A 27,724-nucleotide genomic window follows, 5' to 3' on the forward strand; every position below is an offset into this window, starting at 1 on the left:
AACATCTTTAACACATGAGGAAGGCCTGCACTGGAATGTTTATGGGATGCCCCAGGTTTGGGACCTCTGCTTTGGTTTACTCACCAAGTCTAATACGTTGCTGTAGGAAGAGCACTTCCAGTTTTTGAAGAGCTCCAAAGGCATAAGAGTTTGTAGATGAGATGGGCTGGAAGCTTAGCGGGAGAGGTCAGAGAAAGCTCTTCGTTTCAGAGAAAGGTACTCACAGGGAAGGCCCTGGGTCCCCAGGTCTCCACGGATAGACGCAGTGCCCCTCTGTCTCTGAGAGGGGTTGGGAGGATGTGTCCAAGACCTGCCTTGCAGCTCTCCAGTCTCCTTCCTGCTACTGGAGAAGGAGCGGAGAAGTGAAAGGATGTTTGTGGAGGTGGCCCACTGCCACTGGGTAGAAATTTCTTCCATTCTCTCACGTTCTAAGTTAATCATAGCCACAAATTCTTGCTACTTCTCCCGTTGAGAGGTAGAATCTAATGCCCTTCTCCTTAGAGCTGGGCTGGCTTTAGTGACTTGCCCCATCAGTAGAATGCTACAGAAGTGACATTCTGGAACCTTTGAGGTGAGGACATAAGAAGCTTTGCAGCTTCCACCAAGGTCTCTTGGAACTCTTTTTCTAGGAGCCCTGAGCCAAAATGTGAGAACTTGACTGCCCTGAGACTGCCATGCCATAGAGCCACAAGAACACGCTGTGGTCAGTGTTCCGGCCAAGCCCACGAAGGCTCTAGACGTGTGAGTGGAGCCATGTTGGACTCTCCAGATAAGGCCTCTGCCAGCTGACCACCACTGGACTGACCTCAGTTGATGCCACGTGGAGCATAAAAATTGTCCAGTTGAACTCTCCTGAATTCCTGGCCCACAAAGTCATGGAACAGTGGTTTTAACCCACTGAGTTCTGGGGAAATTTATTATGCAGTGATAGGTAAGTGAGCACCAGGGCTGCCTGGGCTGTGCCGAGCCTCTGCTCTGCTTCATTCCCTTCGCTCAGCTCCACTCAGAGAACCAGTGATCTCGCTTCTCACTGTTGGGACTAAACATCAGAGGCTGTGCAGAAGTCATTGACGTCAGTCGTTCTATTTGACAGGATTCCCCAAATGTATTTTTGGACTGCAGTCTATTATTTATGATCCCTTGTTGAATTTTACAATCAGATAGGACAGGAAGAGTTGGCAGTGTTCCAGAATCCCAGCTAAATGGACTTTTCTGTTGTATTTAAAGAGGAAATGACAAGGCAAAAATCTGTAGAGCTCTTCCTGTTAAACTAGTCCCCCCAGTTATATGGGGGGTGACCTTGTTCTATGGCAGCCCTGCTCTGAGAGTCTCAAATCCTAAATGAGGGCCTGTTTAGAGCACCCAGGTATTTAGGGCAGTCAGTCCCTTCTTGACTACTCTCATCCCTCTTCAGTTAACCTAGGAGATTTTATTTAAATTTATTGTATTTGAATTCATTTAAATATTCCAGAATGTTACAAATGTACCTTCCCTTCCTGGTGTTTCCATGTGTTACATGGTGACTATAAGTAGGATCCAGATACGAGAATCCAAAATAATGAAACAATTGACATTTCAGTTTTCAGGATTTACTGCCGTGATGCGTCAATTATTAACTAAGAAATTAATCACTAAGGCGTTAACGAAATTGACCCAACCGTCTTGTTGGGCCACATTACTCCTTACACAATGGAGCCAGTTAACTTCGGGCCTTCCATCACTTTCCTAGCAACCTTGCTTCTCCGTGCTGCATATTTTTAAGCGAGTCAACTCTTTTGTTTCCATTTACGTCCACAGCTGTGCTGGTGATTGCTAGAGACATCAAACTAGTACTTCAGCTTGAACTTCAGTTCTTCCAAGCAGATTCTCAAAGGTCAGTACTTCTATATTGATTCATTTCTTCTTCATTCATTTTTTTTCCCACGTATGCATTTATGTACTTATTCAATCAGCTTTGGTTTAATGCTTAAAATGTGCCAGATACTGTGCTAAGCATCTGGGATGGAAGATGAACTCATGGCTCTGCTTTACAGGGCTCACTGTACTTAGTAGGTGCTCTGTAAACAGATGCTGAATAAGTAACCCCGTTCTGAGAGGCCATGCTGGGAATTCTTGTGGGGGAAACTGAAGCTCGGAGTGACTAGTGAGCACAAAGCTGGACAATAACAAAGCAGGAAGGAACCAAGGAGTGTCTGACTCTGCATCCTGACTACATCACTGTATCCTTTTCTCGCCTGCTCTGCTCTTACTGGTCCTTCCTCCGCACTTAGTCATACATTGATTCAAAGTTTGAGGCTTCAAGTGTTTGTAGTGAAAAAATCCTCTCGTGTGGATTCTATACCGGGTCTCCTTGTTTCAAGATAATGCTTATTACAACATCCTACGGCCAATTACAGAGCATTCTCTGTTAATCTGTTATGGAAAAGTAACAACTGTGTTCCACTGAAAACAAAAGATGCCTCAGGAGAAATTTCAGTCCACAAAAGATGCCAAAGCCCCTCTCAGAGGGCAAGGTAAGGCCAACCCTTACCTTTGGAGCTAGTGAGTTGGTTAGCACTGAAAGCTTTCTCAGGGGTGCTGTTGTGTAAGGAGCCTGGAAGTCCTGAGGCCTAGGGCGTGACTGCACTGTGAGCACACTTTGGAGGCTCGGAACGGAAGAACAGTCTGAAAGCCAGCTGACGCAGCAGCATTAAGGGCATTGCTGTTAATTCCACCCCTCACCCAACCTCCTATTTTAACATTGCCCAATCCTTTCTTTAGAATTCTTTTTCCTATTTCCATTCTGTGCATAGACATGACCAATCAAGGCCAGGGTTCCAGAAGACAGGGGAATGCTTCGCCCACATCCAGACAAATAGAATGGGGCAGTAATTGAAGCAATTCCCAGAGGGAATTATTAAAGAGGGTTTACATGTCAAGCATTTATCATGACTCACTTTCAAGCTGTGGTTCAGGAGGCAGGGAGTTATGCACAACTCCAAGGTGGTAGATAAGAAATTTCCCTGAGTTTCAGAATAGAGACTGGAAGCTCTGTCTAGCAGACCTGCTGGACACACAGCCTGGGTGAGTGGGGCTGACCCTGATGTCTAGTCACATGGACTCTGAACCTTGCCTTGTCCTTTGCCCGCGTCTTTGGCTTCTCTCTCAAGAAGCACTCAAACTGCCTTCCACCTTGGATTCCTGGTCCTAACTCTGTACTAACAGCTGGGTGTTAGGATGGAAGGAGCACAGCTGGCCCAGCTTCTGCTGATGCTGACCTGCTTGCTCACCCGACAACTGAAGCTTCTGCTTGTTCTTCTTCCATCTCTCTTGCTGATGACAGCTGCAAGCTGTCAAGGGCTCCCTCTCAACCTGTTCTCCACCTGATGTCTCGTATCCCATCCTACCACTCCCCAGAGCACACAAATGGCATCTTGCTGTAGCAATACTGTGAATCATCACAAATTGGTCTGAACCAAGTTGATTGGGAAATACTGGCCTCATGGAATGAAAAGAACTTGTGCCTAGGAAAAAAATCATGTATTTAGTGGGGGAAAAAAAGCAGGACATAAAATTGTACAACATAGTGTGTACTAACACTTAAGAAGTTACTTGGAAGCAATAACAATCCTTAATTTGTATCTTCCTAACAACAGAGCACCAAAACAAGTGAGGCAAAACTGATAAAACTGCAAGGAGAAACTGCAAGAAGATGAATCCACTATTTTAGTTGGAGACTTTAACACCCTTCATCAGAAATGGACAGATCCAGCAAGCAGAAAATCAGCAAGGACACTTGAACTCAACAGCACCATTAATCAACTAGGTATAATTCACATCTGTAGACCATTTCATCCACTGACAGTGGAACACTCATTCTTCTCAAGCTCATGTGGAACATTTACCAAGATTGACCACATTCTGGGTCATAAAACACACTTTAACATTTGTCAAAGAATAGAAATCATACAACGTCCACTCTCAGACCGCAATGGAACTAAACTAGAAATCAAGAACAGAAAGATATCTGGAAAATCCCCAAATACTTGACTATTAAGTGGTATACATGTAAATAACATGTGGTTCAAAGAAAAAAATCTCAGGGGAAATTTAAAGATATTTTGAACTGAATGAAAATGAAAATATAATTTGTTAAAATATGTGGAATGCAGCAAAAGCAGTGTTTAGAGGGAAATTCATAGCATTGAATGCATACATTGTAAAAGAAGAAAGATCTAAAATGAATATTCTAAGCTTCCACCTTAGGAAATTAGAGAAAGAAGAGCAAATTAAATCCAAAGTAAGCAGAAGAAAAATAAAAATTAGAGCAGAAATCAATGATATTGAAAACAAGAAAACAATAGAAAATCAACAGACCCAAAAACTTGTTCTTTGAAAGGATCAATAAAATTGATAAGTCTCTGACCAGGCTAACTAAGAAAAAGAGAAGACACAAATGGCCAATATCAGAAATGAAAGAGGGCACATCACTACACATACCATGGGCATAAAAAGGCCAATAAAGGAATGCTGTGAACAACTTTATGCCCACAAACTTGATAACCTAGATGAAACGGACCAATTCCTTGAAAGATACAATCTGCCAAAACTTACACAAGAAGAAATAAATTAGAATAGACCTGTGTCTGTTTAGAAATTGAATCAACAAATAATAACCTTCCAAAACAGAAAGCACCAGGCCCCTATGGATTCACTGGGGAATTCTACCAAACCTTTAAGAAAGAAATTATACCAATTGTCTGCAATCTTTCCGGATAGAAGCAGAGGGAATACTTCCTAACTCATTCTATAAGCCCAGCATTACCCTAATACCAAACCAGACAAAGACATTACAAGAAAACCACAGACCAATATCTCTCATGAACATAGATGGAAAAATCCTCAACAAAATATTAGCAAATCAAAGTCAACATTGTATAAAAAGAATTAGACAGGGGCTGGCTCGGTTGCATAGAGGTTAATTTCTGCACTCTGCTTCAGCGGCCGGGAGTTCATGGGTTTGGATCCTAGGCATGGACCTGCATACCACTCATCAAGCCATGCTGTGGTGATGTCCCACATAGAAAATACAGGAAGATTGGCATGGATGTTAGCTCAGGGCCAATCTTTCTCAAGCAAAAAGAAGAAGATTGGGAACAGATATTAGCTCAGGGCCAATCTTCCTCACCAAAAAAAATAATAATAATAATTATTATTATTATACACTACAACCAATGGGGATTTATCCCAACTATGCAAGGCTCATTCAATTAATATAATGCATCACATCACCAGGCCAAAGAAGAAAAACCACATGATCATATCAACAGATGCATAAAAATCATTTGACAAAATCCAGCACTCATTCATGATAAAAACATTAGCAAACTAGGAATAGATGGGGAACTTCCTCAACTTGATAAAGAATACCTAACGAAAAACTATAACTAATATCATAGTTAACGTTAAGAAACTACATGCTTTCCTGCTAAGATCAGAAATGAGGCAAGGATATTCACTCCCACTACTCCTTTTGAAATTGTATTGCAAGTCCTAGCTAATGCAATGAGACAAAGGGATATAAAAGGTATACAGATTGGGAAGAAATATAAAACTGTCTTTAGGGGCTGGCTCTGTGGCCGAGTGGTTAAGTTTGCGTGCTCCGCTGCAGCAGCCCAGGGTTCGGATCCTGGGCACAGACATGGCACCACTCATCAGGCCACGCTGAGGCTGCGTCCCACATCCCACAACTAGAAGGACCTGCAACTAAGATATACAACCATGTACAGGGGGTTTGGGAAGATAAAGCAGAAAAAAAAAAAAAAAAAGATTGGCAACAGTTGTTAGCTCAGGTGCCAATCTTTAAAAAATAAATAAATAAATAAATAAATAAAACTGTCTTTATTTGCAGATGACATGATTGTCTATGTAGAAAATCTAAAAGAATCAACAAGAAAACTCCTGGAACTAAAATTGGGTGATTATAGCAAGGCTGCAGGATATAGGGTTAATATACAAAAGTCAATCACTTTCTTATGTACTAGTAATGAACAGGTGGAATTTGAAATAAAAAACACAATACTATTTAAATTAGCATCCCCCAATTATGAAATATTTAGGTATAAATCTAACAAAACATGAACAAGGTCTATGTGAGGAAAACTACAGAATTCTGATGAAAGAAATCAAAGAAGAACTGAATAAATGGAGAGATATTCTATGTTCATGGATAGGAAGACTCGATACTGTCAAGATGTCAGTTCTTCCCAACTTGATCTATAGATTCAGTGCAATCCCAATCAAAATCCCAGCAAAGTTATTTTGTGGATATCAACAAACTGATTCTAAAGTTTATATTGAGAGACAAAAGACTTAGAATAGCCAACACAATATTGAAGGAAAAGAACAAAGTTGGAGGACTGACACTGCCTGACTTTAAGACAGTCATCAAGACAGTGTTTTATTGGCAAATGAATAAACTAATAGATCAATAGAACAAAACAGAGAACCCAGAAACAGATCCACATAAATATAGTCAACTGATCTTTGAGAAAGGAGCAAAGGCAATACAATGGATAGTCTTTTCAACAAATGGTTCTGCAACAACTGGACATCCACATGGAAAAAAAATGAATCTGGACACAGACCTTACACCTTTCACAAAACTTAACTCAAAATAGATCATAAATCTAAATGTAAATGTAAAATTATAAAACTCTTAGGAGGTAACAGAGGAGAAAATCTAGATGACCATGGTTATGGCAATGACTTCTTTTTTAATGCAAGTCATCTGCTTTTTTTTTTTTCCTAAGGAAGATTGGCCCTGAGTTAACATTTGTTGTCAATCTTCCTCCTCTTTTTTTTCTCCCCAAAGCCCCAGTACCTACTTGTATATCCTAGTTGTAAGTCATTCTAATTCTTCTATGTGGGATGCTGCCACAGCATGGCTTGATGAGTGGTGTATAGGTCTGCGCCCAGGATCTGAACTGGCAAACCCCAGGCCGCCAAAACGATGCATGCAAACTTAACCACTTGGCCACAGGGCTGGCCCCAGGCAATGACTTTTTAAATACAATACCAAAGGTATGATTGGTGAAAGAAATAATTGGTAACCTGAACTTCATCAAAATTAAAAATGTGTGCTCTGAAAAAGACTCTGTCAAGAGAATGAGAAGACAAACTCAGAATGTTATAAAATATTTGCAAAAGACAGCTGATAAAAGAATTGTTATCCAGAATAGACGAAGAACTCTTAAAACTCAGCAATAAGAAAATAACCCAATTAGAAAATGAGCAAAAATCAGAACAGATACCTCAGCAAAAATGCTACACAGATGGAAAATGAGCATATGAAAAGATGCTCAATATCATATGTCATTAAGGGATTGCAAATTAAAACAACAATGAGATATTATTACACTTATTAGAGTGGCAAAAATCCAAAACTACACCAAATGCTGGCGAGGATGTGGAGCAACAGGAGCTCCCATGCGTTGCTGGAGGGAATGCAAAATGGTACAGACACTTTGGAAGACAGTTTGGCAGTTTCTTACAAAACTAAATATACTCTTACCATTAAGTCCAGCAATCACGCTCCTTGGTGTTTACCCAAATGAGTTGAAAACTTCTGTCTGCATGAAAACTCACACACAGGTGTTTATAGCAGCTTTACTCATAATTGCCAAAACTAGAAGCAACCAAAATGTTCTTCAGTAGGTAAAGGGACAGATAAACTGTGGTCCATCCAGACTGTGGAATATTATTCAGTGCTAAAAAGAAGTGAGCTACCAAGCCATGAAAAGACATGGAGGAAACTTAAATGCATATTACTAAATGAAAGAAGCCAATCTGAAAAGGCTACTTACTGTATGATTCCAACTATATGACACTCTGGAAAGGCAAAACTATGGAGAACAGCAAAAAGTTCAGGGGTTCGGGGACAGAGGGATGACTAGGTGGAGCACAGAGGATTTTTAGGGCAGTGAAACTATTCTTTATGATACTATCATAGTGGATACATGTCATTATACATTTGTCAAAACCCATGGAATCTACAATATCAAGAGTGAACCCTAATGTAAACTGTGGACTTCAGGTGATAATGATGTGTCAGTGTAGGTTCATCAATTGTATCAAATATACCACTGTGGTATGGGGTGTGAGTAGCAGGGAGGCTGTGCCTATACGGGGGTGGGGGAAATATGGGAACACTTTGTACTCTCCTCTCAATTTTGCTGTGAGCCTAAAACTGCTCTTAAAAAATAGTCTATTTGGCAACAAACGAGAAACCAAAACATCAGACGAAGCAGGACATAAAATAGTATAGCATAACATGAACTTAGACCAGAGAAAAGGACACTACAATGTTAATAGTCACTATCTCTGGATGGTGAAATTATTGACTAATTTTATGTTTTATTTTGTCTTTCCAAATCTTCTATAAAGAATATGTATTACTTAGATAATCAACAGCAACAATATTTATTTTTCAGCAAGAGGAAATGAAAGAGCACAGAATTGAACTCAGGACTGAATTCAGTCAAGGCTCTACCCCTTACCAGCTTTGTGGCCTGGCAAGGCATTTAGCATTGCAAACTATTTCTGCACCTGTAAAATGAGGACCATAAAACCCGCCCCACAATGGTTTGTGTGTGTGTGTTTATGTGCACGGATAAAACTATATACGGCATTTGAATGTGCAAGGCACCTAGAGGATGCTCAATATGGATTAATTTCTGAGCCCTTTAAAGATACCTGGATGTCTATGGGTTTCAAGAACACTTTGCTGAGCATACACAAAGCCTTTTGTTTATCTGTCTCCCTTTCCCATCCTGAGATTCCTGCTGAAACAAACGACCAGGCCCAGGGCAGCCCACGCCCACATCTGCCAAGCTCCTCCATCTTGGAGGAGAGAAGGGAGCCGGAGCAAGGAAGCTGTAGTACTTTTCTACTTTGAAAACCCCAGAAAGTCCAAGGCTCTGGAACCAGCTGATTTTTGTCCTTTACTCCCTCTGCCATCCTTTAAACATGTTTCTGTGCTTCCTGTCCCAGCCTGAGGGAGAGGCCAAGGGTACACGTCGCCAGAAAATAGCTGCAGGGCCAGTCTTGCAGGAGGATTTGGATACAGAACGGAACGGGCTTTTGACAGACAAGGAGGAGACTGTTGCCGGCATGGGGCAGCCAGGAAGGGTGCCCAGAGCCACAAGGAGGACAGGAACAAAGGACTTAGTCTCCCAACAAGCCTGGGCCAAAGCAGGCAGAATTGGGGTGTCATGAGCGGAAGGCAAGCTGGCCCCCTCCAGCCAAGAGTGGGGTGTGGAATGTGAAAGGAAGGTGAACAGAATGTAACGAAGGGACTTCGGTTCTTTTTCACATTCAGTGTTACTCTGAAGCATTCCAAACATGGCGGGAACAGAGCTTGCTCGGAAAGGATTGTTATCTGAGACCAGGGCAGGATGGAAGGAGGGGAGGCGCTCACGGTGGGGGTGATGGCTGACGGCTCAAGAGAGCATTCCAGCTTGGAGATAAGTGGAGGCAGAAGGTCAGGGATGAGTCAAGGGAAGGCTGCAGAACTGCTGGTTTCACTCCTGATGTGAGTGGAAATGAGGTAAATCAGAGAGAACTTTTGATGGCACAGTGGCCCTTTCCTAATGCTGGAATCGAGCAATTGTGCCAGATTTCCATTAAAGGCAGGTCCTCTTAACTCTAAATTTTAATTTCAGAAAATTTCCCTATTCTTTTTTTCTCTAATTTTCATTTTCAAAATGGGATTTTAAAAGCTAAAACAATTTGCATGAAAACTACCAATAACCCTCTCTGATTAGCTGATGGTCATATTCCTGGGGCTGATCATGACAGGAATGTAGAAAGAGATGACAACAAAATTCCATAGGTACCTTTTAGTGATAAACTTGGCTCCTTTGTCTTTGTCACCTTACCTGCCTCCAGCCAAATTCCCTTTTGTCCCATGGGCTCTTCCTGTGTTCTTCGGGTACAAGCCATTTTGGAGTGGAGATGAAGGAGCTTGGTGGCAAATGCCACCATCAGCATCACCCACAAACATTCACTGACCATCATGAAGGCATAAAGAGATAGAGAACTCATTCCTTGCTTTCAATGACCTTATATTGTGCTCTTTAGAAATGTAGAATCTTTGACATTTTAAATGGATGGACCATGGATGTTATGGAGGACGCCAAGAGTAAACTCACTTTGAAATGCCTGAGAGGTGGGTGAGTCATTTCTGAGCCTATTGGATCATTCTGTTGCAGACTCTCCTTGACCTTCCAGGCTTGCTATCTTAACTCACCAAAATGTTGTTTTGAAGGCGCAAGCAGGGCCTTTGTACTTGCTGTTCCCTCTGACGGAATGCTCTTCCCCAGATCTCAGCATGGCCCGCCCCATTACCTCTCACCATCAGCCTTTTGTTCAAATGCCACCTTCACAGTAAAACCTTCTGTTATAGGCTGAATTGTGTCCCCACAAAAGATGCTGAAGTCCTAACCTCCAGTGCCTGTGAATATGACCTTATTTGAATAAGGTGTTTGCAGATGATCAAGGTAAGATGAAGTCATTCATTAGGATGGGCCCCTAATCCACTATGCCTGATGTTCTTATAGAGAGGGGAAATTTGAAAATAAAAAAGTATATAAATTAGGAAAAGAGAAAGGGAAAATTTAAGCACAGAGACAGACACACACAAAGGAAGATAATGTGAAGACACAGAAAGGAGACAGCCATCTACCAGCCAGGGGACACCTGAGGTTACCAGAAGCTGGGAGACAGACATGGACCCAATTCTCCCTTACTGCCCTCAGAGGGAACAAACCCTGCTGGCACCTTGACTTCAGGCTTCTGTGAGACAGCACACTTCCTTTGTGTAAGCCACCGAGTTTGTCGTACTTTATTATAGCAGCCCCAGCGAGCTAAGACGCCTTCCTAGACCCATACTATTTAAAAGTGCACTCTCTGTACCCCTTCTTTTCTCGAGTACTGTCAAACAGCATAGATGTGGCTATTTGGATACTTGCTCAAGTATTTCTTTATAGTTGGTCTCCCTCCGCTGGAATGTAAGCATCACGGAAGAGAAGACTTTTGTAGATTTTCTTCATGGATTCCTAGCACCCAGAATCAGTCCTGTCTTTACGCCCGTCATGCTGTGGGAGGCCCTCTCTGGCCCTCCTCCAGCCCTGCCCCGCCCCACCCGGTGAGGAGTCTGTGCAGTCAAGCGGATGTGCTTTCTTGATGTACGTAGTCCAATTTGGTCAACACTTACTGACTGCTCACATTTCATAATAGAAATAGTTTACTTTTCTGGTAGAGTTCTTAATAGAATCCTTGATGTGAAAAGTTGAAAGAGGTCCTCATTGATTATCATGTCTAAACCCCAATTATATTAGTCAGGACTCTTTGTTGCAAGTAACAGAAAATCTAACCCCAACTGGTTTACAGAATAAAGGGAATTTACTGGCTCATGTAACTTAAAAGTCCAGATATATGGTGGTTTCCAGGCAAACCTTGATCCCAGGCTCAGTCATCTCAACAATGGTTTGGTTTATTATCATGTCTTTCTCTGCCTTCCACACTGCCTGTTGTATCTGAAGGCCAGCTTCTCTGTTGTCACAAGGTGATTACCAGCAACTTTCGTGGACTTAATGCTTTTTCATTCCCATCCGGGTGGAAAAGAGCATCTCTGTAGGTCGCTTCCATAGCAGAGTGAGAAAGTTTCTTTCCCCGAAATCTCCAGCAAATGCCTTCTTGTCTTGCATTCCATTTGCCTGGAGGGGGAACTTGCTCACCTTTGACCAGTGACTGTGGCCAACAGGGTGACAGGGTGTGATGATTAGTTTGTGCCAAACAGGGTTTGTCCCTTGTGATGGTTAATTTGATATGTCACTTAGGCTGGGACAGGGGGATCCCAGGCATTTGGTTAAACATGATTTGGGGTGTGCCTGTGAGGATGTTTCTGGACGAGATAAACATTTGAAATAGTAGACTGAGTAATGCAGATTGCCCTCCCCAAGGTGGGTGGGCCTCATCCAATCTTTTGCAGGCCTGGCTAGAACAAAAGTTGGGGTAAGGAAGAATTCACTCTCTCTGCCTGTTTTTGAGCTGGGACGTTGGTTTCGTCCTGTACTCAGATTGGAACTTAAACCATCAGCTCTGCTGGTTCTCCAGTTTGCAGACAGCAGACTGTGGGACTTCTCGGCCTCCATAATCACATGAGCTAGTTCTTTATAATAAATCTCTTTAAATATGTATTTGTCCTGTTCCTCTGAGAACCGTGACTAATACACCCCCAGAGCCAGGAGTAGGGTCAGATTTTTCCCGAAGTGCAGAGAACGCATAAGCAAGGAATGCATAACTGATGAAAACTGGGACTCTTTCATTAAGAGAAAGGAATAATGGGGGGCCATGGCTGAGTGGTTAAAGTTCTGCGTGCTCCGCTTTGGTGGCCCGGGTTTGCAGGATTGGATCCCAGGTGCAGACCTAAAAAAAAAAAAAAGAAAGAAAGAAGGAAGAACAAAAACTGGCAAGAGAAAAAGAACAACTGTCTGCTATACTTGAATTTATCTCATCTTTAGTGGCAAAGCCAGGTCTAGCACTTATATGTCTACACTCCTTACTCCCTGTTATTATTTATTGTTTATAATGGGCAACTCACTGTGCTAAATGCTATGGTAAAATAATGCCCCAGAATGTCCAAGAAACCAGAGGTTTAGTATGAGATAGAAGGCATTCACAAATAGCTGGAGTGGAGGGTAGTGTATGATAGATGCCATCAAAGAGAAGTCAGTCAGGTGCTTTCCCTGTAGAAAACCCTCCCCATATAGATGCATGGTGCTTTCTTCCTGAGCAGAGTTGCATGCCACTTTGCGCTGTCTGCTGAGAATCCTTCCTCCACGGACAGCGGATTTCATAGAAACAGCACATTACATACTATTTCCTTAAATTTAACACGTAAGATGAACTAATACGGAAAAAATGCAAATCTCTTATATCCAGGACTCTTCCCACCTTCTTTAGAGGAACTAAAGTCTTAACCAAGTGGTGTATTATTCAGATTTAAGCACTAAAATGTGCCCTTGAGCCTCCAGGAAATATTCCTGAAATATTTTTCCCTACATGGGATAATGTCTAGTGAGAACCTTTCTTCCTTCCTTAGTTCTAAAATAGTTTTCTTTTTTCGCATTTCTCTGCTCAACACCAAAGAAGGGGCATAATTCTTTTGTTCTGAATTTAATGGATTATGTTTTAAAACATGCCTAGCCTAGTGCCCTGTGCATAATAGGTCCTCAGTAAAGGCTGGTTGAACCTGAGTCTATAGCTACAAATGATTAACATGTCTGTATTCTCTTTAAGATATTCTGCTTAAGCAACGTGTGATTTCGAAGACTTCCTGGCTAAAGGTTTCATCCCTTTATGCTTTTTAAATGAAAGTCATCATCTCATCATTGGGCTCATTCTCTTGGGTACCTAATATTATCATCCTCCTCAAGGGTTGCAAGCTCAAATAGTGACAGGGGCCAAGCAGGTAAACAAAATAGTAAAGCATGGTCGGCTTTCCATGGGTAGTCTAATACCAATCTTGATATCACATTCACTAATTATTTCTTATCCCCTCAAAAAAGACAATTCAACACTACAATGAGAAATCATTAATTTATAGAAAATTTTATGGAGAGACAGGGCAGAGCATTTGAATACCAAAAGCAAAAATGATCAAGCTCTCCATCTTCCCCCAGAAGATCTTCTTCCCTGCTAGTTACCTTAACTCTCTCCCTTCTCTTTCCCACATAGCCTTTATGTAGATGTAGAAGATTCTGAAATAAAACAAGGACGGAACTTGACTTTGTGAGGTGCAAGTGTCCATCTCTCTTCAGGCAGATTCCACTCCATATCTACTATTATGGAAGTGGAGACCAGGTCGGTGGGGACAGGAGGGCTGCAATGGGCGGGTGACCGGTCAGATACTTCGTCTTTCCAAGTGTGAGTTTAGATGTAGAGTGAGCCCTTTGAGTACAGGATGGAAGAATTATTTCAGAGACTCCAGAATGGAAATTCTGCCCACCTCCAAGTCCTTTTAGAATTATTTGCCTCAAGATAGTTATAAATCTCTAGTCCTCCAAAGACCATTAAACCTTTGACTGACACAGAGAGGATGCCCTTGCCTCACAGTAGAGGATACAGTGTTAGCTTCCCTGAGAGAAGTTAACCCGGCTGAAGGCGTGAGGAGCGTTCATTCTATGTGGCCAGACATTGTCCTTCATGGAAGTCAGGTTATGCAGAGACACCCTTTGGCTAAGAGCATCTAAAAATGATGATCAAAAAAATGTTTGCAAATCTTCATAAAAGCATCAACTACTGATCAAATAGAAAAGAAGTGTCAGGCCAAAACCTAAGAGAAAGCAAAAATCCAGAGTTTAGCAGAGCACCCTGAACTGCTTTTTGTCCACACAGTGTTTGCTAAATTGGGCTGAGAAACTGAGCAGTGGTTTTCACAGTCTCTCAGGGTGAGAGGGACAGACTCTAAAGTCCAGGACTCTCTAAAGGTGAAGATTTAATGGCAGCCTGCATGTTAAGTGGGATTCTCAAAGCTGAAGCCACCTTCCTGCTTCCACCCTCAGGGAGTTTGAGAAGCTTGAACTGGCCAGGAGGAGCAAGGGAGAAAATCAAAATCTATGAGAAGTTAAAGTGGTACCAGACAGAAGGGTATCTACGTACCTAAAAGAAGCAAATATCAATTCTCTTTGAACAAGGCCACCCTCATGTTAGGCCACAGAGTATCTCCACAAATAGTTTCCTAAGGGCAGTGAGCAGCACATAATTAAAATTATCCACGCACACAAGGAAACCAGTAGAAACAACAGAGAAGCACAAAAAGACCTCTGTAAACTTTAGATTATTGAATTAGAGGTTATAGGTTATAAAATATTCATGCTTAGCATTTAAAATATAAATTTAAAAATATCTGCAGGGAATGGTAAACTATAAAAAGTGTCAGCGGATTTAAAAAATAACTAAGTTGAAGTTTTAACCAAAATTAAAAACTCAAGGGATAAATTAGACACAGGTAAAGAAACAATTGGTGAAAGAGCAAAATAAATTTCTCTAAATGCCCCACAGAAGCAAAAAAGATGGAAAATATGAAAGAGGGGTTGAGAGACATGCAAGCTAATGTTAAACAGCAATTCCAGAAGAAGGAGGAGAAAGAACTGGGCAAAGGCACTCTTTGAAGACATAATTGGATGTTTTCAGAACTGCTTCAGGGGCTGGCTCCGTGGCCGAGTGGCTAAGTTCGAGCACTCCGCTGCAGCAGCCCAGGGTCTTGCAGGTTCGGATCCTGGGTGCAGACATGGTACTGCTCATCAAGCCATGCTGAGGGAGCATCCCACATGCCACAACTAGAAGGACCTGCAGGTAAGATATACAACTATGTATGGGGGGCCTTTGGGGAGATAAAGCAGAAAAGAAAAAAAAGAAGATTGGCAACAGTTGTTAGCTCAGGTGCCAATCTTTAAAAAGAAAAAGAAAAAAAGAACTGCTTCAGATACTTATCCAGAGATTTGAGAAATCCATCAAATCCTAAGCAAGATAAGTAAAACATACTTAGACACATCATAGTGAAATTGTAGAAAACTAAAGATAAAGAGAAAAATCTTAAAAGCAGCCAGAATAAAAGAGAGAGAAAAGATGGCCTTTTAAGGAGCCATAATTAGAGTGACAGCAGATTTTTCAACCACAAGCAAGGGAAGCCAGAAAAACAGGGATATATTTTCAGTGTACTGAAAACATAATTTGCCAACAACCTAGAATTTTATATCCAGCAGAAAAAAATCTTTCAAGATAAGGACAAAATAAGTAAATATTCCAGAGAAATAAAAATTGTTAGTTCATCACTAACAATAGCTCCTACAGGAAATGCTAAAGCGTATGCTTGAAGCAGTGAAATAGTGATCTTACATGGAATGTTTGAGATACAAAAAGGGTGAAGAGCAAATAAAGTGGAAAATGCAAATGAACATTGACAATATAAAGTTATAATTAATAATTTTGGGTTGTGTTTTAAAAGTTGAATTAAAATATGAGAAAAATTTATTTATAAGTAGGTAAGGGGGAATGGAATTTAAATGTTCTAAAGTCTTTGTGTTGTCTGGGAGGAGAGTAAAGATACTGATTAACTTAGACTTTGGTGGGTTCAGTATGCAACTTGGAATTACTAGGGTAATCTAGAATAGAAACAGAATGTTTAACTTCCAAATTAGTGTGCTTATGTGAGATGAAATAATTTAAAACTCTCAGTTAAACAAAAAGAAGGACACAACAGTATAAACATCCCAGATGACACCATTTCCGTTTAGTTTTGAGATATGTTGGAGATATGAAGAGGAAACTGCCCAGCTCAAATGATTCTGCCATAGGCCATATTGTACTATCTGACTGTCCGCAAAGTGTAGAGACCTCTGACTCCAGCTGTACTAATCAGATTCTCTCACAGGAACTTGAAAGCATGAACAGAGATGATAAGTAAGTAGAGCTGAAACACATGATAGCAGCAGCTCCCCCCGCAAAAGGTCCATGAGCTCCCATCCCTGAGGTCCCTGGAGGAGCCCTGGTCCCTGTCCCCTGTCCTTTCCAAAGCCTAGCTGCTCAGTTCTTCCTTTGAGTCTGTGAGCTCTCTCACGTGCTTCCAATACATTCTATCACCAATTCCTTACCCCACATCCTCCTTTTTTTTCCTTGCTTAATCAGCCTTGATTTGCTTGAAACAAAAGAAACTTAACTGATGCCGACAACCATTCTGGCTCATGCCAGGAGTATCTTCACTGTCTTATACAAAAATCCAAATGTTTGGCATTGATGGTGAGGTTGTCCTCTTAGCAATAACTTAACCTGAAATGCAGCTGGATTCTTTAACTTATATCAAATACACAAGATGAGGATCCCCAAGATGTAACCCAGATGGGTGGGCCTCCCATAGTGGACCTTGGCTCTTTCTTTACACTCACTTTGAGGCCATTCTCACCACTTTGTCATGTCATCCAAAACACATCCAATACCACAATACATTAATGAGAAAATTGACATCTCATTGAGGACTCTTTGGAGTCTGTGAAAGAGGTGTTACATCCCATACATACCACCAAGGAGAAAACTTAATCCATTTTCCATCCGACATCTTTTCTCTTCCCACTGAAGAGTCTACCTCTACCAATTGCCTTTTCTCTCTTCTTTCTTTTCTCCCACCCAACTTTAAAACTTCTTTTTCTTACCTTGAGAAAGTCAGCCTTTGCCCTCAGTTTGTATGCTCCATTCAGCAAAACAAAAACCCTGGTAGTTAGGGGAGCAGCATATCCCTTGGGGTTGGGGATCTCGCTTCCTTTTACACCCTATCTGATGTGTTCTTCCCCAATAAACTGTGAGTACCTCAAGGGTGGGAACTCTATTGCACTCCTAGCACCTTGAATAGTGCCTGGCACAATAGGCTTTTCATAAAGAGTTGTTGAATGAATTTCATACGTCTTTGTACACCTCTGAGACTCTAGAAACGTGCATCACATGAAATACGTACTTGACAAATGTTCCTCGAATAGATGATGCCTCACCACTATTTAGGAGCATGTAAGAGGACTAAAGGTTGTGATACTGGACTAAGAACTACAATGTATTCAAAGTTAGAGGCAATCAAATTAATACTAGGCATACTAACAGAATGGAGCATTAACTCAATTTATCTACTGATTAAACTACATGCTTTAGTGCTGCATGCTAAGGGTGTGCGACATAGGGAAGAAAGTTTGGAATCGAGACAAGCAGTCTAAATTTCCATTTCAAAGATGGTGGAAAGGTAGGTAAACCATGGGAAGGGCTTCATTTCTATGGATATATATCTTTAAGAAAGTCTTTATTGGCTTAAAAGTAAAATTCGGACTGTTTTTATGCAAGGCCAAAATATCTAATCTAAATAGAATTACCATATAAAACACAGGATGCCTGGTTAAATTTGAATTTCAGGTAAACTAGAAATAACTTTTTAGTATAACTATGTCATAAGTATTGCATGGGACATACTTATACTAAAAGAAATCTTCACTGTTTATCTCAGATTCAAATTTAACCAGGAATCTTATATTTTTGTTTGCTAAATCTGGCAACCTAAATCTATGGAAAAAATATTCAGTGCCTTGTCTAGATATTTGACCTATGTGTCATCTGGATAAATTAATCTCCTTTTCATATAGATGTTTGGCGATTATGTCAAGTGCTAAAACTTCACTTTCTCCTATCCTTACATCTCTTTGCTCTTTTCTTCCCTTAACCATAAGTGTTCAGTTGAAACAAAAGATTTTTCTTGCCATCCCCTCAACTCTCAAAGACTCAAGGATGTGAGGTTCTTGGAATTCTGTTATTATTGACTTTCAGTGGAGGTGACATTGATAAAAGGGGTCAAATGACTACTCTGGATATTAAAAAGCTCAAAGTGTGAAAAAGCTCAAAGTGGCGAAACTAACTCATCCTTGACATACTTTCCAATCTGAGTCACACAGCCCTGGCCGTAGGGGACCATGCTAGAAAAGCCAGTCTTAAGGAATATGTTCATAATTTTTTATAACAAATAATGACCAATGTGGGCAAAAGAAACAAAGATGGCAAATATAGCAAATCCACAAATTCTGGCATTCAAGGTATAGAATGTTGGTGGAAGTGGAAGACAGAAAATTGGTCAAAATACAGAGAAATTTGTATAACAACAAAAAGCTATAATTGGGCTTGATGCCATTTTTTTGTTGGAGGCCAGATATATGTACATGGAAACTTCATCAACCCATTTTAGTTGGAGGTAAGGCCTATCTAGATTAGAAGAAAGTTTTATTTTAAAGATCCTTTAAGAAAAAATCAATTTTATTACCTTCAAGTATGTATTCTAATTGGAATTAGATTGACCAAGTGTAACTATTAAAAGTGCTACTTTAATGAATAGGTAAGAGTATGTTATGTGATTAAAATGACAAAGAACCACCCTAAGCAGTGAGTGACTTCTTATGGCAATACTACATAATTCATATGAGTTGATATAAATATTAACAACATACATCTCAATGACAGAAAAACTAACAACCCAATTAAAAAATGAGCAAAAGATCTGAACAGACATTTCCCGAAGAAGATATACAGATGGGCAATAGACACATGAAAGGATGTTCAACATCATTAACTATCAAGGAAATGCAAATCAAAACTACAATGAGATATCACCTCATTCCCGTCAGAACGGCTATACTTAACAAGACAGGAAACAAGTGTTGGAGAGGATGTGGAGAGAAGGGAGCTCTCATATGCTGCTGGTGGGAGTGCAAACTGGTGCAGCCACAATGGAAAACAGTATGGAGATTCCTCAAAAAATTAAGAATAGAACTACATATGGTCCAGGTATTCCACTGCTGGGTACTTATCCAAAGAACATAAAAACATGAATGCATAAAGATATATGCAACCCATATGTTCATTGCAGCATTATTCACAATAGCCAAGACCTGGAAGCAACCTAGGTGCCCATCAAGGGACGAATAGATAAAGAAGATATGGTATATATACATAATGGGATACTACTCAGCCATAAAAAACAACGAAATCTGGCCACTTGCGACAACATGGATGGACCTTGAGAGTATTATGCTAAGTGAAATAGGTCAGAGGGAGAAAGTCAAATACCGTATGATCTCACTCATAAGTAGAAGATAAAAACAACAACAAACAATCAGATAGAGACAGAGATTAGATTGGTGGTTACCAGAGGGGTAGGGAGGAGAGAGGTAGGTGAAAGGGGTGGTTAGACACACGTGTGAGGTGATGGATTGTAGTTAGTCTCTGGGCGGTGAACATGATTTAATCTACATAGGAACTGAAATATAATGATGTACAACTGAAACTTGTATAATATTATAAACCAATGTTACCACAATAAAAATAAATAAATAATAAAGGCAGAAACAAACAAACACATATTTGTTATAAACTTATTGGATATAGATGTGTTATAATGCTTGGGGTGCCTGCTTGGTTCATGAAGATTACTCTTTCCTAAAAGCGGCTTCAGAACTCAGGAGTGAGCTCCTAATAGATGAAGTCATCAGTCCCCTGGCCACAGCTGATCAGTCCAGGGGCAGACACCTGATCCAGGCTGGACCAATCAGTGTACTTCCCTAAGATTTTTTTTCACACCCAAACTTGAATCCAAGCCCTCTTTGGAGGTGGAAACCTGGTATGTATGTCTTGGGAGTTCTCGGTGCCATGTGGAGGAATCTTGACTGCAGCAGGAGAATGAATCCAACACATAGAGAGAAGCAGAGACAGAGAGCACGTGTCCTGTTGAATTCCACTCGCTAGTTCCATTTGTCCCTGAGACTCAGCTGTTCTACCGTACTTCCCACTGCTGTGTGTGTTTATCTAATAAATTCTCTTTTTTGCCTATGTTAGCTATGTTCCTGTCATTTGTGATAAAACCATCCTGAATGGTCCAGCATGGTATGTCATCTGTTGTGCTGTTGCTAGGGGGCATATAGAGATGTATGGAACAGGGCCCTCTCCCTTAAAGAACTTACAGTTTTGTGTGTCACCTATAGCGCAGGGTGGAAAACTGCGAATGCTGCCAGAGGATCCAAGAGCTGTAAGAAAGCAAAGGTGGACGAAGTCACTTACAGTAGGAGGGTTTAAGGACAGCTTTTGAGCTTGCCTCAAAGCTAAGATAGGATTTGATCATGTGGCAACGAGGGAGAGAAGGCCCTCAAGACAGAGAAAATAACATGAGCAAAGGTTTAGCAGCAGACAAAATGGGATATGTGTGGAAGGCAGCCATGCCTGGCAGGTCAAATCATTCAGCAGCAATGGGGAGACCTGAAGATTTTTAAATAAGAGAGGAATGTGGTCTCTGGAAAAATAAATCCAACAGTGGAGTGGAATGGAGGAGAGAATGGGGTCGTGCAGTTAGGAGGTTGTTACAGTATGCCAAGCTGAAGTAATAAATAATTAGGAGAAAGCTGACAGGGGATGGAAATAAAATGAGGAAATTCCTTACTTCAGACAACCATAGTATTTTCAATCAAGAAGGATATCTGAGGAGCAGGGGACAGACATGGACTGGGAACTGAAGGAGTGAAGTAAAGGCTATGACAGTCTCTGTGGGGGATGTGAGAAGGGTCAGAAGGGACTAAAGAACTGCCAACGTCCACTGAAGTCTTCTTTGAGGTTGAATAATAAGAACTAGATGTAAAACCAGCAACCAGGATCCTTGGTTGGTGGCCTCCCAGCAGAGGAGAGAAGGTGGCAGGTGCAGGTTACCCAGAGTAGGGACCTCATGAAGTTTGTGAAAGAGGAACACAAAAGGATGAAAGAACAAGAATGCTAGAGGGAGAACCCCATAGAAACAGTCAAGGGCACGATCGGCCCACCCACAGGATGGCATGGCTGGAAAGTGGGAAGTCTCTAGCCTGGGTAAGGATGCAAGTAAATCCAGGGAGACACTCAGAAAACAGTGAGAAGGGAAGTAACAGATCATTGGTTCGGTAGGACCCAGGGAAGGTGAGATTGAGCAGAGCTGAAAGCAGAATTTCAGGGCTCTATAGCGTGGGTCTAGAGCGGTTCTTTATGGGGCTCTGCTTGTGTCCTTTTTTTTTTTTTTAAGATTTTATTTTGCCTTTTTCTCCCCAAAGCCTCCCGGTGCATAGTTGTATATATACATTTTTTCAATTGTGGGTCCTTCTAGTTGTGGCATGTGGGATGCTGCCTTGGCATGGCTTGATGAGTGGTGCCGTGTCCGTGCCCAGGATCTGAACCGATGAAACCCTGGGCTGCCAAAGTGGAGCGTGCAAACTTAACCACTCGGCCATAGGGCTGGACCCTCTGCTTGTGTCTTGATGACATAAAATCAGTGGAGATAAAGGTCTCAAGACCTATAGAAGCTGAGGAACTTACAATTAAGAAAATAACATCTATGAATGTTTCTAGAATGAGGAGGAGCAAGAGACCAGGACATGTGAAGAATATTCTGGAGAGTGGTAGGCAGGAAGAAGGACTGGGAAATGTGTGTAAACAGAATGGTGCGGACTTCCAGAGAGGTTACTGAGAGCTGATGTTGGAAAAAATCGTCAGGAAAAGGAACTGGGAAACAAGGAATAAAGAGAGGCCCCTAACAGTGTGTCAATTTGGAATGGGGAAGGTGGGGTGGGAGGTATGTGTGTGGAATGCTGTGCAAGGAGAGGAGGAAAGTGTCGTCCTGCAGATAAAGTCGGATTTTGATTACAGGGAGGTGATGAAAGAAGCATTTGAAGATTAAGGATATGGGATGATTTATTTCCAGGAGGTGACTGGTTTCCCCGGGTGCCCTGAGGAGCACCCAGACTGAGCTCTACAGAAACAAGAATGCAGAAAAAAGATGAGCACACTTGATAATTTTCCATGGTAAGTTTAATAAAGTCAGAGGCAGCTCCAGAGTCACATTAATGATAAGGAAGCAGACATAGGAAGATAGATTCTCCTAAAGTTCTTTTTCTTTCTTTCTTTTTTTTTTGGTGAGCTAACATCTGTGCCAATCATCTCTGTTTTGTATGTGGGTTGCTGCCACAGCATGGCTGATGAGTGGTGTAGGTCCATGCATGGGATCCAAACCCGCAAACCTGGGTTGCTGAAGCATAGCGTGCCAAACTTAACCACTAGGCCAGAGGGCCGGCCCCCTAAAATTCTTTTTAAAAGATTGTTTTTACAAATGTGTACTTATCCCCCCTCCCACCCTTGACCCTTTTATTTGCTTCACAAATCATGCGTGTGTGTGCATATGTGAGTGTGTGCGTGTGTGTGTGTGCATGCAAGATAACAAGGGCCCACCAGACCTTTGCTGTGTTTGGAGATAGGGGACCTATGTACCCCTTTTCCATCACTGCAGTAGACAGATGAGTGTAAAGGATTCCAGAGCAAATAGATGTTTCCCTGATTCTCTTATTTAGTCTTCTGGCCAAAAAAAAGGAAAAAGGAATGCCAGGTCTGAGCAGGTCTAAGAGCTGAAAGTGGACACAAAGGTTAACTGGCCATGTTCTGAGATAAGCCCCCTTTCCATTTATGGCTTCTTTCCCAGAGCCTCACACTCTAAAGATTATCACCCCTTTGTCTTCTCCCTGCAGCATGGATGTGCGATAACCCTGCTCTGCTCATTTTCCAACCCACATGGCAGCGCTTTGGGGTGGCCCCAGCTCCAGTGACCCAGATGCAGGGGTTCCAATTTGGTGAGAGTGGAGTCCTACCTACAGGGGAACTAGGTACAGGTCCCAGAGCTGCTCCCTGAGTCCACAAAGATGTCCCACTCTTCGGATCCCTCCTGGCATTTGCTATCGTGTCACTAATGGGGCAGCAGCACAGTGCAGTAATGAGGATCTCCAGTTCCATTATCCTTTGGCTGTGCGACCTTTGGCAAGTCATTTGACTTCTCAGAGGCTGGGTGTCCTCTCCTAGAACAGGGGTATCAGGGTCATACATCTCATTTGCAATGATTAATGGACATGGAGTACCTAATTAGCATAGCGCCTGCTGCAGAGTTGAGCAGGTGGCTAATATTATTATTACAGATTCAGTAAGCTTTCAGTGGGAAGCTAGAGGAAGGCAGTGTGCATGGTGTCACCCAGCCCTTGAGCAGTACGAGGACAGAGACGTAGACCAGGAGGACCTGGGCAGCTGGGAGAGCCAAGTCTGTGGAGAGCACGAGGAGCCTTAGAAACCTAGGGCGGTGAGGACAAAGTCTTCAGGTGTGCCCTGGGTGGCTCTGTGTTTCTATGACAAGGTCCCCCAGGGCCTCGCTACTCAAGAGTGTTGTCTGGACCAGAGTGCTGGCATCCCCTGGAAGCTGGTTAGAAATACCGGCTTCAGGCCCCACCCCAGGCCATTGGTATCAGCGTCTGCATTTTTAACAAGATGTTCAGGCAATTCGTGTGCACGCTGGAGTCTGAGAAGCTCTGCTGTTGGGAGCTGAGGAGCTCTGCTGACTCCATTTGCTTCATCAGCACAACCTTCCTGCAAAGCTCACCGCCCTCATGTCGCTCCTGGGGCGGGAGGGGGGGGACTGAGAGGAGGCGACGGTCAAAGAAGAAACCTCTAGGGTGGCCGCCCCCTCCTCAAGGACATTCACTGGCCCCTCTCTGGGAAGGCCACTCATGTGGAAAAAGAGTGCGACAGGTCTTTCCGAACACTCAGCAGTGTCTGGTGATTTGAGGCCTCAGGAAAGCGCCTGAAAAACTTTGGGGAAGCAAATGAACGCAGTGCCAAGAGTAAAGCATCATAGCCCAGGTCAGTGCCACACACGCTGTGTTTGCAAGGTGCCCAGTGCCCTCCTCGCAAGTGTGTGTGTGTGTGGGTGGGTGTGTGTGTAAGCAATCCTCTCCCACAGCACACGTGGTCAGGAAAAACGTCTGCTTTTCTCATAAACGGATCCAGTGTGCCTGCATCAAAGGGAATATGATTTTATTAAGACCTCTCCTGAGGGTACAAAAACCTCTCCCTCCAAAGGTAGGTAAGGGATTTTTCTTTCCTGTGAAATATAACCGGTCCCTGGACCCAGCTCTCCCTTTCTCTTTGCCCTGTCCACAAGGGATTTTCTTTCTGTTGTTATTTTTCAGCAGCGAACACAAGTTTCCAGTTGACAGAGTCCATGTTCCGCTCCTTCACTGAATTGCACAAGCGACCCAGGCCTCTGGCTGCCCTGTAAACAAACAGGACACGGGACACCAGAGGGTTCCAGCAGCAGCGCAACCCCAGCCCGGGTCCTCAGAATGCCCCTTCAAGGGGCACAGCCTTGTCCTGGAGTCCCACCCCGGGAAGCGAGTCCTGGTGGGGCCGTGAGCCTGGGGCCAGCCCTGCGTGCTGTCAGCAAAGACCCCTGTCCATCAGCGCTCCTCTGGGATCTATCCTGCTTTAGTCAGGAATGTTCCTCAGATAAAGAACTGAGCGGAATGCAGGCCCTCCTTCAATGTTACCCAAGGACAGCCGGATCTTTATCCTCCGGCGGGCAAGGGCAGGCCTGCGACTCAGACTGCTCAGTGTGAAACCCGAAAACAATGATGACACTGAACTCATGGAACTGACTTGCAGGAAAAGAATGTGCCAGTGGTGCTTTCTCCAGGATACCTTTGACCTGGAACTGCAAACAAGCACTTATTGCCCTGCCTAGCTCCTCCTAGGAGAATGACCCCACGGGACTGCAGATTACTTAACAGTTATATTTAGCAAGTCATGGAAGGAACTAGCCCTCCTTCAGAGGCCTGGGATCATTCGTCTTCTCCCCTGACCCCCCTCCGGTGCCTTCTGCTGGCAGCCTCTTAACCCCTTCGTGGCTTGAGGATTCCCCTGCTGGCCTCAAACATCCGCAGAACAGATAGAATGTGAGGGACGCCACCCCAGTGTCCAGGTCCCCAGACTTCTCTCTTGGCAGCCCGAAATTCTGCTTTACAAACTTCTCTCTTGGAGCCTGAATGTTTTTTGTCATCCAGCGTTTCCTAATAAAATTATGCAAGTACCCTTGGGAAAGGAAATGACTTAAGTTTTTCTTTTATCAGCTCGCAAACTCTGAAGAATGGGCACAAGTCCTGGCTCTGGAGGAGAGAGGGCCGACTGGAGACTGAAGAGGCGACTTCTGGGGAACCCCAGAAGATCGGCTACTCCCCCCAATCTGCTAAAATGGAGCCAACAAGTGAAAAAGGGCAGAAACCCACAAGAACAAAGTGAACAAAGAGAGCACGGCTTTGCCTCAGCTGTGAATAAATTGAAGGTCCTAATAATGAAACCCTAAACGTTGATTTAATAAATTTGTGAGCGGGAGGGGGGGAAGTGTGTGGAAGGGAGAGCAGAGTAAGACCTGGAGACCTTCATCCTCCGTACTAGGGAGGGGAAAGTCAATGTCTAAAACGGAAAAATCAAGAAACAGCCAGGTAGGCTTGTATTTTAGAAATACAGAGTAAACAGCAGAAAAAACGACTTCAAAGAAGGGGAATTAGCAGTGCAGAGGAACGCAGCCCGACTCTGGCTTTTCTTTCAAATGCCAGCCGTCTTCAGTTTTTAAACTATGTCATTTTTTTAATAAAAATAAAATTCAAATTTAAAAAAGTGAAAGAAACGAGAAGGAATGAAAGAGAAAGGGCTCCGATTCCCGGTTTCTCCCCAGGGCTGCTGAGCGGGGCCGTGCAGCGGCGGACTCGGTTGAGCGATCTCCCACACCACACCCTGGAGAGCAGAGCAGAAAGCCCGGCCAGGGTTTTTCCGAAGAAGGATAACTGAGAAGACAGAATTCTCCTTTGTCCCGGTTTGGCTCGGAGGGGTGCAGACCTGGGGCGCATCTATAGGTCTCTAAGCCGCAGTTCCGGGCGGGGAAAAAGCCCTTGTAAAAGGCCAATCCAGTGGAAGCCTTGGCTTCCCAGGGATCGCTCTTTTCCTGAGCTGACTGCAGCCAGCAGGTAGACCTGCCTCCCGGTGGCGCCTCCCCGGCCCCTGCGCTTGGGAACTCCGCCTGCACCTGCAGTGGGCGCTGTGCGGGCGCCCGGCCGCCTCCAGGGGGAGGCTGAGAGAGCAGCACCGACGCGCTGAGCCTCGGTGAGGGCCTCACACGCCTCTTTCCTCGGGGCCTGGGATCCTGCCCAGGGTGGGTGAGCCGGGCGTTGACTCTGCAAACCCAGCTCCCCCTTTTCACCCGCGCAGTCCTTCACTCTAATTCGCAGAAGCACGTTAAAAACCGGGACCTGGCTGCTGGGATCCTCGGACTGTAATTCAGAGGCCACCATCCCGCAGGGCATCGAACCCGCCTGGCACAATGCGCAGGAGAAAAACAAATTGCAACACCGTGTATGCGCAGGCCTTGCAAAATGTGTAAAATGAGAATAAAATAAGATGGTATAAAGCACTTAGTAAAGCCCCTGGCATATAGGCAACACTCAAAAAATATCAGTCATTACTATGATAATAATCATGATCACCTACTGATTCGCCAGGAAATGTGCTAGAAACTGCGATAAATTTACAGTGTATTCTCTGACCACAACACATGCCTTTCATTTCTTTTTCTTTTTTTTTTGAGGAAGATTAGCCCTGAGCTAACTGCTGCCAATCTTCCTCTTTTTGCTGAGGAAGACTGGCCCTGAGCTAACATCCATGCCCATCTTCCTATACTTTATATGTGGGATGCCTACCACAGCACCGCGTGCCAAGCAGTGCCATGTCCACACCGGGATTCAAACCAGCAAACCCTAGGCCACCAAAGCGGAACATGTGCACTCAGCTGCTGTGCCACGGGGCCAGCCCCATGCCTTTCATTTCTTAATTAATTAAAAATAATTTAATCAATCCATTGTTTGATAAGTCCCTGGATTTAAGAGCTTTCAGCTTTGTAGTGTTGTATGTAAAACAAAACAGCTAAACCTGTCCAAGCAAGCTATAAAGGAGAGTCACTAACCTCCCACCTTCTCTATCTTTGTCCTGCAGCTAACTGGATGTGCTGACTGCCAGTCCTTTAAGACAATACCATATTCTATGAAGCGAAGCTGTCACAATTTTGATAACCTTTCCTCAAGTGCTGGGTATTTGATTGCTTCTTCCTTTTCGTGTTATTTATGATGCTGGATGAGCATTTTCGTTCAAAAGCCCTTTTTCATATTTAAGATTATTTTCTTATGTTAGAGTCGCTATAGGGAAACGTTAAAGGGAAATGAGGATTTTA

The 27,724-nt window shown here is 43.0% G+C and overlaps 2 long non-coding RNA genes across 2 annotated transcripts; both read left to right on the top strand.

The window, feature by feature from the left end:
- The first annotated feature begins 633 nt into the window (after nt 1-633).
- On the top strand, nt 634-4,160 carry LOC124231663 (uncharacterized). The gene is made up of 3 exons (XR_006886642.1): nt 634-931; nt 1,798-1,873; nt 3,636-4,160. It is a non-coding gene; the product is annotated as an uncharacterized LOC124231663 (long non-coding RNA).
- A 3,326-nt stretch (nt 4,161-7,486) lies between these two features.
- Nucleotides 7,487-26,046, top strand: LOC124231662 (uncharacterized). Its single transcript, XR_006886640.1, has 3 exons — nt 7,487-13,905; nt 22,337-22,437; nt 25,575-26,046. It is a non-coding gene; the product is annotated as an uncharacterized LOC124231662 (long non-coding RNA).
- Nucleotides 26,047-27,724: the final 1,678 nt, after the last annotated feature.

This window comes from Equus quagga, chromosome 22, assembly GCF_021613505.1.
Source record: "Equus quagga isolate Etosha38 chromosome 22, UCLA_HA_Equagga_1.0, whole genome shotgun sequence".
Classification (NCBI taxonomy): Eukaryota; Metazoa; Chordata; class Mammalia; order Perissodactyla; family Equidae; genus Equus; species Equus quagga.